Here is a 13,161-nt window from a genome sequence, read left to right on the forward strand (position 1 = left end):
TCACGACTTTGCAAGGTATAACTCTTGTTTTTCTATAATTAATATTGCTGACTTGTAATACTTTCCATAATAATCATATAATCAAAACATTTATGCTCCCACTATCATGATGATTATTATAAACATAACACTTATGCTCCCACTAGCTTTGTCATGTATTCAGAAATAGCTTAATTTTCAGAAATTCAATACCTATTGAATTTCTTAAGTCCATGTTTCTAATACTTAATGCTTTGATAATCTTTTATCAAGGTTATACACCTTTCCTTTAGATAGCTCATTGTGTGTCTAAATAATTAAGACTAATTGCCAAATCTCACAATTCGAATCATGGAAAGGGATACCGTAACCATTATCGAATTCGAGAATACAATTTTGCAATTGCTATCTTCTTAAAATCTCTCTTAGTGAAAGCATTTCCTTACAGTCATTTTCATGAAGGAGGGAATCTTATGACACTTAGATTTTAATGGTGTATGTGTTCCTATCCATGTGAATTTGTCAAAACCAAAGTTTGCGACAAATTCAAACTCATATGGATCGAACTTTCTTAATCTTGATTTCTTGCCCCATGGTAACACGGCTGCCCACCATGTCTTCCAAGTAGTTAAGCAGCTCACCCTTTCCTATCAATGTATTTTTCATTGATCAAGGTGCTTGCCTTTCATGCATTCAAATAAGAACTCATAGAACTCACATGCATAATTAACTTAATTAACTCAATTGGAATGGCATAGAAACAATATAGTGTCAACACGATAGGTTGTAAACCTCAAGTCGTGTGCTAGTGATGTTAGATAAAGTTTATTTTGATTTGTTCTTACAACCTTGCAAGACCATTAAGACTCCCACTGACTCCTTGACATATAAGGTTCTCTTGTCAATAAACATTTCTCGACAAACAAATATTCAAGAGTTAGTGTAGCTATTATCAAGACAAAACACATCATAAAATTGGTCCTAGTTGGTCTTTGTCTTATCCAAGACATCACAACTTTCCACATTTGGTGAATGTTATAAACCTTCTTAAGACTTGTCACTCAATGTCACAATCTTAACTCTAAGATTTGTTTTGGAACGAAGTATGATTGACTTCTTGATTTAATCATTTCTTCAATTCTTGATTCCTCTTCTTAGACATACAATTTTACTTACTTATAGGATCAATTGAGATATGGTTCTTAATCATTAAGACCTATCATAAAACATAATAAAAGGTACTCTCCCTTCTTCGTAGAATAGAGAAACTTTTATCTTTCAGCCTACTTGATTCTTCTTATTCATTCTACTTATTGACTTAAACTTTTACAATCAATTCAGAATTACACTTAATCTTATAAGTATAATCATATTTATTAAACCTTTAGTAAATCATGATGAATATCTTTATTACTCTTGTGGTGGACTTGATCAACACATAACCTTGTGACTCGATCTCCTAGTCCTTCACTTGACACCTTGTCAACGAATTATTCTAATTTCCAAATGTGAAAGTTTATTAATTCATCATACATATCTTGTTGTACGATTCCAAATCTCTATCCAATAGAAACTTGGGCGATGAGAAACTTTTCCCATTTGGTAAATTCTCGACATTTCCACAAACAACATAATTAAGAATCACATCTATTTGTTGTAAATATACGAACATCAATTTTTCATAATGATTTCATTACAAGGAAATAAATAAATAAAGGCGTCAAACAAAATTTATTTTGTTTATAAAAGCAGTGGAAAACATTTGTCCTTTCAATGCAAAATCAACTAAAAAACTATGTAATAAATATTCCTAACAACTCTATCTAAGCTCAAGAATCTAATCTTTAAATCCATGTCTTCGTGATTAGATTCATCTTGCAATTTCATCAAGCTTTCTCTCTTTTCATCGATCCTGCAAAACATTCAAATGCAATCTTATCACATTATGTATTAAGAATCAACGAATAGGAACTTAATCGAGTTAGATAGTGGATTTTACCCGAAGTACAGTCATACTCTTTGACTCTCCCATCTTCTGGACTCTTCAGGATCTTAGGGCAGACTTGTATCCAATGCCCTTTCTCATGGCAGCAAACGCATGTCGGTTCTCCTAGAACGTCCTCGGAAGCATGGTTGGTTGACTTTCCGAACATATACGCTCCATTGCTTTGCCAAATCATTTCTGATTCAGCAGCAATGAGCATGTAAGTTAGGTCAATGAGGCTTTTGTCATGATCCATCATATAATACTTTCTTTTGAACTCATTATATGATTCAGGAAGTGACTGCAAAACCAAGTTCACAGCCAACTTATCCGGGAATGACACGCCCAACATTCTCAACCTATCAATGTTTGATTTCATTCCTAGAACGTGGGCACACACGGGTTTACCATCTTCATGTTTCATTTCCAATATGGCTTTAGTGACATTGAACCTTTCAATTCTTCGATCGTGTGGGTTAGGGAGAACAATGGGAGGAGGAGGAGGAAGTGAAGCATGATTTCTTGTTCCTCGATCGAATCGTGGAATATCATCTTCATGTGGAATGCTTGTTCCACGGGATTTGGGAAGACCATAGTTGTCGAACTTTGACATCTACAAAACGGGAGAAAACAAATTAAAGTTAGTTGATAGATTGAGTCCTTAATAAATAAGCCAAATGAGATATTAAGGCTAGGACCCAACACAATATGCTACAACCTAGAAAAGGGATGCCGTAATCTAGTTGCAGAATATTTGAAGGTAAGTGAATGACGATTCACTAATTTCCACCATGAAAAACGAAAAAGAAATTTAAGTTTAAAATCTATGAAAACTCCTAGATCCTTTGAGATTCATTGAACATTTCAATGGCATGTTTAAATCTCAATATGCCCCTCTAGTTTGTGACTGGGATGCCGAGGATCACAAAGCAGGTGTGAATAACCATGCAAATTTACATGGTGCCCTCACATGTTATGGTCACCTATTCGATGTGCCGGTAAACCACACACGCTCCATCGAACTATGAAAAATATTGAGTCACCCTTTTCTACCTTTGCTTAGAAACATTTAGTGTGCCAGTAAACCACACACGCTCCACTAACGTCTTCGCAAGGGCCCAAAGTGTAATTTCATGGAATTGCATTAATTCACTTTTGCCTAAGTAACTAGGATTGGGGATTTGTAAAACATTTAGTTACTTTTGTACTTCATTATACTTATAATGGAAGGTTTTGTCATATCCTACCCATTCGGCTAACGACCCTCCACTAGTCAAGAGTGCGGTGGGTAAGAGTGGATACCCATTCAATCGCCATTTTATAGGCAATTTCCTTAAACACCCCTTATAGACCAGCTTCGTGAATGAGGCCTATTAACAGTAAGACTGACTTTTACTCATATATATATATATATATATATATATATATATATATATATATATATATATATATATATATATATATATATATATATAATGATATACTTTTAATGTTACATATAGTATAGGGGGTATTTTACACTTTTAAAATACTAAGTGGTCAAATTTAACGATTATACTTTTAATTCAATTAAATGTAAACAAAAACTTTTATGGATTTATTAAACCTCTTTTAATTATACGCCTTAATTAATTAATAAAACCATAAGGGTGTGATTTGAAATTTTCAAAACAATACTAGGGTTTTAGAATATAATATTTCTAAATTAAACTTTTAATCAACTTTTAAATTCCAAAAACTTGAGGGCAAGTTTTTAAATTATTCAGAACATTTGGGTTTTAACTATTTAAATTTCAAAACAAAACTTTTAAGTTCAAATTTAAATTCTAAAACCTAAAGGGGAAAAATTGAAACTTTTCATAACATAAGGATCAAATAACAAATAATATAAATTAAACAATTAATTTCATCATTATCTATATTTGACCTAATTTCAATTTCATGCAAAATAAGTTACCCAATTAATACAAATAATTCAATCTTTATCATATAAGGAAGTTATTATCTAATCAATTGGTAATTATCTTGTGTTTTGGCAAGGATATTCTTTAAGAAACAATAAAATTCGTATTTTATAGGCTTAAAATGAATATGGTAATTATCCTTAAGCAAAAACAGCAACAAAATCCGAAAATACCTCTGTCTGACGCTCCGACTCGCCGAGTCACACTTTGGAACTGGCCGAGTAGGGATGACTCGCGAGTCCAGGTAGTGACTCGCCGAGTCAGGTCGAACAGAAGGCCAGGAAATGATTTTCAGCTACATAAAGCATCAATAATATAGAAACCAATCTAGGCTCTGATACCATTGATGGGTTTTAGTCATAAGAGCATCCTATGTGCTCATACAAACCCTAATGCTTGGATCTAGGTTTCTCTATTGTACATGCAATTTATCCAAGACTATAAACCCTAATTCTAGCATATGATAATCGACATTAACATAATAATGGGTTTAAGATATTACCTTGATTGTTATGTAGCAATAACAATCACAATTCTTCCTTGTAATGACTTTAGAAAGCTTAGAGTCACAAAGGTCACTTCTCTAATAGTTCACAAACACCAAGAGCAAGAGGATGAAGAAGAGAAGAGAAGGAGCCTACCCAAAATCATCCAAAACCCTAGAAGGAAGCTTGTCCACGTTTTTGGGGCTTAAGGGTGATATTTATACATGTAGGCTATTAGGGTTTTAAACTAGGAAACCCTTATCTGACTGCTTAAGGCCTAAGCAGCCCATGGATTCCTTTCTTAAAGGCCTTGGACGATTTCTAATGGGTTTCCCTATAGAATTCGTCCAACCTTATAATATAAGGCAATCCATAGCCCAATTGCAATTATCTTATAATTACAATTCCAGTCCCTTAAGTTTAATTAATCTCTTTTAGTCACAAACATAATTCTTATTAATTCTTGACTAATATTAATTAAACAATATGATTTCTCCTTTAATATTTTATTCCTATAATATATTAATAAATCATATTTAATCCTTTCTCTCCATAATTCATCCTATCAAGTTGCTTTGGTGAAGGCAACCCAAAAGGACCATGCACCATCGGGTCAAGTACATACCAAAATAGTTATGGACTTAGACACTAATCCAACAGATCTATCATTCGGACAAGAGTTGTACACCAAAAATCGAAGAAATAGACTTGGACAGTATCGATTCGATGAGTCGTTCTTGGGATACGGCGAGTCAGAGGTTAGACTCCCCTTTTCTGTTACGGGTCAAAGAGACCCAGTTGAGTGTTGGAAAGGTTTTAGAGGGTCCAGGGGAGTGACCCAACGTATTGGGCTAAGCCATAGTCCTAGAGTTCATAGGACTGGCGAGTGCATGAGCCGACTCGGCAAGTCCAAGGCAATTTCCCTGCATTTGAAGATGAACTCGATGAGTTGTTCTTACAACTCGGCAAGTCTAGGAAAGGACTGGTTCATAGTATGAGGATAAAGTCGGTGAGTTGTTCATACAACTCAGCGAGTCGGATAAAGCATCCTTCGATGATTTATGTAGAAGAAGACCTCATCGAGTCATTGCTAAACTCGACGAGTAGAGACGTGGATGAGGAAGGTTAAAGGGATAGGGACTCGACGAGTTGGTGGCCCAACTCGGCGAGCCATGTCAACTGGAAGTTGACTTTGACTTTGACTTTGACTTGGACTTGGTTAGGGGTAAAATAGTCATTTTACCCTAAGAATAGATAGAAGACACCGATTAAGTGTTTTGTGGGGATTTGGTGGTTGTCGAGACCACCAAATAAAAAAAAAAACCTTAATATGACGACATACAAAAAATGAATTGTAGTATCGGTAATAGGGATCGAATCTACAGAGAGTGGTTCGAATCAAATCTATGCATTCAGTTTCTATGAAATAATATATATATATATATATATATATATATATATATATATATATATATATATATATATATATATATATATATATATATATATATATATATATATATATAATGATATGGGGGTTTTCAAAACGTTAAATGCGATCAAAACTAATTTACAAAAATAACAAAAATGGAAAAAACACAAAATCTATAAAATAAAATATTCCAATATCGGGATAAATCGCAAGTTCAACTATTTGACTAATCATGATAATTTTTTGGTGCAATGAGTTTAATGGATACTAATTTGGCTATAGCAATCTAAGAAACTTTAGATCATCTAGACTTTTGTTAGTTAATACAATGGTTAGAGAAACTCACAACACATTTTCTTAGTTAAAGTCACAATTTTCATGAAGTATGTAATTAATGAAAATTAACTAGCATTAAGATCTAAAGTCACCAAATCCAAGAGGAGTCAAAATGTTTGCACTACCATATTGGAAAAAATACTTTCATGATTATGTAAAAGGAAAGCGATCACAAGAACCATTTTTTGCTTGTTAAGTTGAGGATGTATTACGTAATCAAGAAATTAACCAACTAATTAAACATTCACATATCTAAACTCATAATTAAAGCCATATGAACATAATAGATGTTTTACTATAAAATATTTCATAACATACCATCAAAACTATACAAAACTATTCCTAATCAATTAATTGATCCAGATTCATCCAATATTGAAAATAAAAACTAACACATAATAATAACAACAATAAAAAGGATATAAAATTACGAAATGAAGATGATAAAACTTCTTGAAATGTCACTTCTTGTTACTCCAAAAAAAACTTCGTTCATAATCCAAGAATTAATACAAAAATCAACCTAACCTAATCTAATTGAAAAGATAAATCATCACAATAATAATATCATGAAGGATATATTAAATTCCAAAAAAATAAAGCAGTAAAAGAAAAAAAACACCAAGAGGCGCCGTCGCTTCTTTTTCTTTCCTGCCGGCGAAAATTGGAAAATGGAGATGCCCTACTGCTACTTTTCTTTCTGCGTTCAATTCCCAACGCAAGACAAATGGACTAATAAATTGGGCTTTTGACGTATTAATTAATGGGCTGCTATATGGGCTGATAAATTATGCACTATTGGGCTTTTTGATGCTGGCAACTTTTTGTCCTGATATTCACAAGGCCAAAAACTATATTTACGAATCAATTTCTTTTTGGTGGGGTCGAAGACTGATGAGTTATGAAGACTCCTGTAAATTTTCAGCTCAATCGGACATCGTTTCCCCTCCGTCTGATCGCTTGAAGAAAGTCGCGCATAGCTGTCAAAATCCGAAAAATTAATTTATATCGGTTTGTTTTTCTTTTCGCTTCCGGATTTTGCTACGAGACTACAATCGTGGTTGTAAGGAATTCGATGTGCATATAAAAATGCTCTAAAATACCATCTTGCTCGAACAAATCTACACAAAATTAGTTTAAACGAGTAAAAATATTCAAAACAATAAATCTAACGATTTAATGCAAGAAGAATATTCAAAATGCTAAAAGTAAAAGAAAACGATTGCTAAAATATATACAAATAATCAAACTATCAAAATCTCCCAAGCTTAACCTTTCCTTGTCCTTAAAGAAAACAATACGGAAAAGTTAAACCGAAGAAAAACAAGAAAAATAAAAATACAACAAATGCATATTTATTAAAACTAAAATAAAAAAAACTTTTTTTTTCAAATACTTCATAAAAAAATACAACACCTGCTTAACGATCATGCAAAAAAGAAATCCAACTTATACCCCAATTTTGAAACAAAAACGGAAATTAGAAATTTCAATAAAAGGGGAAGAAGCAACATAACCACTAATCCTAATATATGAAATTTCAAAAAACATAAATTAACTAAATAAACATAAATTACCTACTAAACACAAAATATCATACTAATGCAACATGAGAATGCTACAAAAAAATGTTTATTTTTTGACATATAAAAACATGAAATTAATTAAATACAATGCATAAAAAAATTATCTTAAATGAAAAAATGAAATGATGAAAAATAAAATAAATAAAACATCGTCTCCCAAGCTTTGAACATTTCTTTACCCTCAAAGAAAACACGAACGGGAGAAAACGAGAATGACAAAACAAGCAAAATAAAAAGAATAAAAATCTTCGGTAGCAAATCAAAACAACATCATTTAGAAATAAAAACCATCATTTTAGATTTAAGAATCACTTTAAGGGAAGAACATTTGTTATACTTCTAGCAAAGAGACACATATGAAAGAGATACAAAGCTATTTATGCATACTTCACTAATATGGCTCACATGACATGATTTGTGTTCCGATCTAGTATTCACATCACAAGAGGTTGTCCCCCCTTTGCATACTAGTCAACATTCATAACTTTCTTCCAAATCAAGGAACAAGATCAAGAAAAATAACTCGAATCTAAATGACAAAATAGAAACAAGTTATATACAAAGGTTGGCAAAACTACAATAATCTAAAGGTACTAGTGCTCCTATCAAAATGTGATCCATGTAAAGTGAATACTCGAGCAAAATATGATCATGTAGTGCTAGTATAGTTACCAACAAAATACAAATTCGAGCCTAAATATACATCAAAACGGAAATGGAATATATAAGAAGAAATCTAATAAATGAAAAAAAAAAAATGAAACTCGCTTGGCCCGACCCTTTTCATTATATTTTTTCTTTTTTTTTCGTTTTTTTTTCTACTTATTTTTTTTTTAAGACAACAAAACCCCAAAGATACTATTACAAATAAAAATGTTTTAGCTAATAACAAAAAATCAATAAAAATACAATGAAGGAAATACTAAAAACACCTAACTATATTCGCATTTTATGATTGCGATAATATCCGACTTTTTAAAACAATTTCTTTTAAAGATTAAAATCAAAAGTAAAGTTCAAAGTTCACATAAGATTAAAACTTGACTTCTCCAAACAAAAATAAGCACATATGAAAATTCACATACCATATACTAAATATTAGGCTTCTACAAAAAATTATCGAAAATTAGTACAAAATTTTTCGAACGACATTTTAAAACAATTTGCCTTTGATTTACAAAACACAAAAATAAATATATAGAAACTTACATAAACAAAATGAACAATACTAAAAAGGGGTAGTTGTCTTTTTTTTTTTTATTATTCTGTTTTTTTTTTTTTTGGCTCACTTTTTTGGTTTACCAATGAGTTATACAAATATCACGTCAAATAAAAATACAAAGCAAAACTATATACAAGCTACAACTAGCAAAACTAACTAACAAAGCTAAGAATGAAAAAATAAGTAAAAGCTAATGTAACATCCTATAAATACGACCCAAAAATTTTGTTTAAATAGTAATAATATTCATATACTATTTGTCATATCATAAAGACCATGTGTCAAATATCTCAACTCATAATAAAATGTCGTGAAACAACTGTATCAAATCAAACTACAAATCAACAAACTCCCAGGATAAAGACTGAAGTTGTGGTGTGTGCGATGCCATCATTCCGAGCTCTTCTCCTTACTTGCGGAAGTACCTAAAACCAAAACTAAAACTGTAAGCACGAAGCTTAGTAAGCTCCCCCAAACTACCACATACCATACAATAACATATAAACACGTATTAGGCCTTGCCCACTGCATCGGGCCAAAGCCCGGAAACTGCATCAGACCGAAGTTCGGAACTGACTGGGACCTTGTCCCCTGCATCGGATCGAAGTCCGGAACTAACTGCATCGGACCGATGTCCGGAGCTGACTGGGACCTTGTCCCCTACATCGGACCGAAGTCCGGAACTAACTGCATCGGACCGAAGTCCGTAAACTAATTGAGCATAACATAGCATAGCATAAACACATATCAACTAGCATAACACACATGATCATAAACTCATATACTGCATACTACGTCAGGCCGTAGCCCATAACACCTAACACATAAATCCTGTCTGAGCCACGAAGGCATCAAACACACTAACAACTGTATCGGACCGAAATCCGGAAACTACTACTAACTAAACGGGTCGGCATTGTGGCCTTAGACCCGTTCCTACTGGAAGGAAACTCACCTCGTAGCCTAGCTGCTGAAAGGATTGCTCCGGAATCTGTCTGCTGCGTCTCCGATTTCACCACGACTACAATATCCATGAGCACCATCAGTCAAATATTGTTAATAATAATACTGAGGGTAAAATGACTCTCCTACCCCTAGTCCAAATCAACATAACTATCAAAGTCAACATTCAGTTAACCTGACTCGTCTAGTTGATCCGCCAACTCGTCGAGTCCTTACTCTTACTTCCTTGATTCCACTCGCTACGACTCGGCGAGTTTCGGCGCAAACTCGGCGAGTTCCTCTTCGCTACTAACACTCTGATGATCTACATCCGACTCGCCGAGTTGTATGAACTAGTCGTCGAGTTCTCCGTCCTCAGATGATTATTCTAGCTGTGACTCGCCGAGTTGTATGAACAACTCGTCGAGTTTGTTCTTAAAATATGAAGATGGCCTTGGACTCGCCGAGTCAGGGCATTGACTCGCCGAGTTCTTCCATGAATGAGTCTAACCCTCTAGCTCATCGAGTCCACTTCTCACTCACTAGTTCCACTCGACATAACTCGAAAAAGGAAACACAAGGGACTCGCGACTCGACTCGTCGAGTCAGAAGAACGACTCGTCGAGTGGTATGCATGCAAATACTATACACTCGATTTTGCTTGAAACTAATCCATGCCATTAATAGATCTGGGTTCCTGGGACTTGATTTACACGTAAAGTTTCCAACTTTACGTGTAAATAACATCAAATGGAGGTTTTAAGGTTAAAAACACTCTATAATAGTAGATCTAGATCTTTCATGCAAAATGGATCCATAAAGGTGCTAGATCTAAGCTCTTGGAAATCAAATCTAGCTAGATCTGAAGGTTAATCAACTCCATGAGTCCTCTATGCTACTACTAAGGTAAGAAATGGTTTAAGAATGGCTTTACAAAGGAGATTTAAGCATAGAAACAGAAAAGGGCCAAGATATACCTTACTTTCTTCTGAAATTCCTCAAGGATCTAGAATCTCCTTCTTCTCTTCTTGATCTACCTTCCTTTATCTCTCAAAATCTTCAAAGAACACACCAAAATCACACAAAAATGCAAAGAGGGATCTAGGGTTCGAGTAAGATGCTCTGAGGGGTGATGGGGGCTGACTTGAGGCCCCCAAAAGTTGTTTATATAGGGTGCAAACCCTTGAAATTAGGGTTTCATCCTGCCTGGCGGACTCGCCGAGTCCGGAATATGGACTTGCCGAGTCGCCAACTTAAACGTGGTCAAAATCGCGACCCTACTCGACGAGTCCAGGTACTGACTTGTCGAGTTCCCCTTAAAACTCGAAGAAATATAGCAATAAATAACAATATAAATATCATACCAGAATTGGGGTGTTACAGCTAAATTGAGATCAAACGGAAAATATGTCTATACCATGGAGTTAGATGATATGAAATGTAATAACTAGAAATAAAAGATCTCAAAATAGGAAGTTCTAATTCTTGTTCCCATCTTTGGAAAATCGGTATGCTTAATAAATAATACGCTCGTGGGGGGCGATTTCTAAGACTTTAGGGCTAACTTGTTTCACGCGTCATGGCATGCTTACAATAAGTCGATTCATTTGCATAGATAACTTGTACTCTACCTTATGTGTGTTATAAGAATATCTGACAAATGAAGGTCCATATGAAAAATTCTATTGTTTTTAAAAGATTTGCACGTTTAGCGTATTAAGACTTGCAATTAAAGATGTTTGGAGGTGAGAGTAAAGAGGCAACAAAAATGCATGAGAATGAACCTAAACTAAATGTTATGCTATAAAAAAAAATTGAAAAGAAGAAACAAAAATCTTTTGGGTTTTAGATAAAAATGAGAGAAAAAAAAATGCATGCAAAAATTAAGCTAAATGCAATGCTAGAATAAAAACTCTAAAAATAATAAACTTTTTTTTTTTTTTTGGAATTTTCGATAAAATACGATCTAAAACACAAACTAAAAATACGACTATATATACACCTAAAAAAATACATGAGAACAAATACAAGAATACAAGAAAGACATAAAAAAAAAAAATATACACATATAGAAATTTGAGCATACAAACAAAATTCAATCAAAGATAACCAGTCCCCGGCAACGGCGCCAAAAATTTGGTGGTTGTCGAGACCATCAAATAAAAAACACCTTAATACGACGACATACAAAAAATGAATTGTTGTAGTGATAATAAGGATCGCATCCACAAGGATTTGTTCGAATCAAATCTATGCATTTAGTTTCTACTAAATAAAAAAAATATAAAATGATATGGGGGTTTTCAAAATGTTAAATGCGATAAAAACTAATTTACAAATATAACAAAAATGAAAAAAAAAATAAAAAATCTATAAAATAAAACATTTCAATATCGGGATAAATCGCAAGTTCAACTAATCATCATAATTTTGTAGTCCAATGAGTTTAATGGATACTAATTTGGCTATAGCAATCTTAGAAGCTTTAGATCACCTAGACTTTTCTTAGTTAATATAATGGTTAGAGAAGTTCACAACACATTTTCTTAATTAAAGTCACAATTTCCATGAAATATGTAATTAATGAAAATTAACTAGCATTAAGATCTAAAAGTCACCAAATCCAAAAGGAGTCAAAATGTTTTCACTACCATATTGGAGAAAATACTTTCATGATTGTGTGAAAGGAAAGCGATCACAAGAACCATTTTTCGCTTGTTAATTTGAGGATCTATTGCGTAATCAAGAAATTAACCAACTAATTACACATTCACATATCTAAAGTCATGATTAAAGACATATGACCATAATACATGTTTTACTAGAAAATATTTTCATAGCATACCATCAAAACTACACAAAACTATTCATAATCAATTAATTGATCCATAGATTCACCCAATATTTAAAACAAAAACTAACAACACATAATAATAATAACAATAAAAAGGATATAAATTATATCAATACTGATCACAAAATGAAGATGATAAAGCTCATTGAAATCGTCACTTCTTATTACTCTAAAAAAACTTCATTCATGATCCAAGTATTAATATAAAAATCAACATAACCTAATCTAATTAAAAAGATAAATCATTACAATAATAATATCATGAAATATATATTAAAGTTCCAAAAAAATGAAGCAGCAAAAGAAAAGAGACACCAAGAGGCGCTGTCCCTTCTTTTTCTTTCCTGCCGGCGAAAATTGGAATGCCCTACTGTTGA

This window comes from Lactuca saligna, chromosome 4 (genome assembly GCF_052625555.1).
Source record: "Lactuca saligna cultivar CGN05327 chromosome 4, ASM5262555v1, whole genome shotgun sequence".
In the NCBI taxonomy this organism is placed as follows: domain Eukaryota; kingdom Viridiplantae; phylum Streptophyta; class Magnoliopsida; order Asterales; family Asteraceae; genus Lactuca; species Lactuca saligna.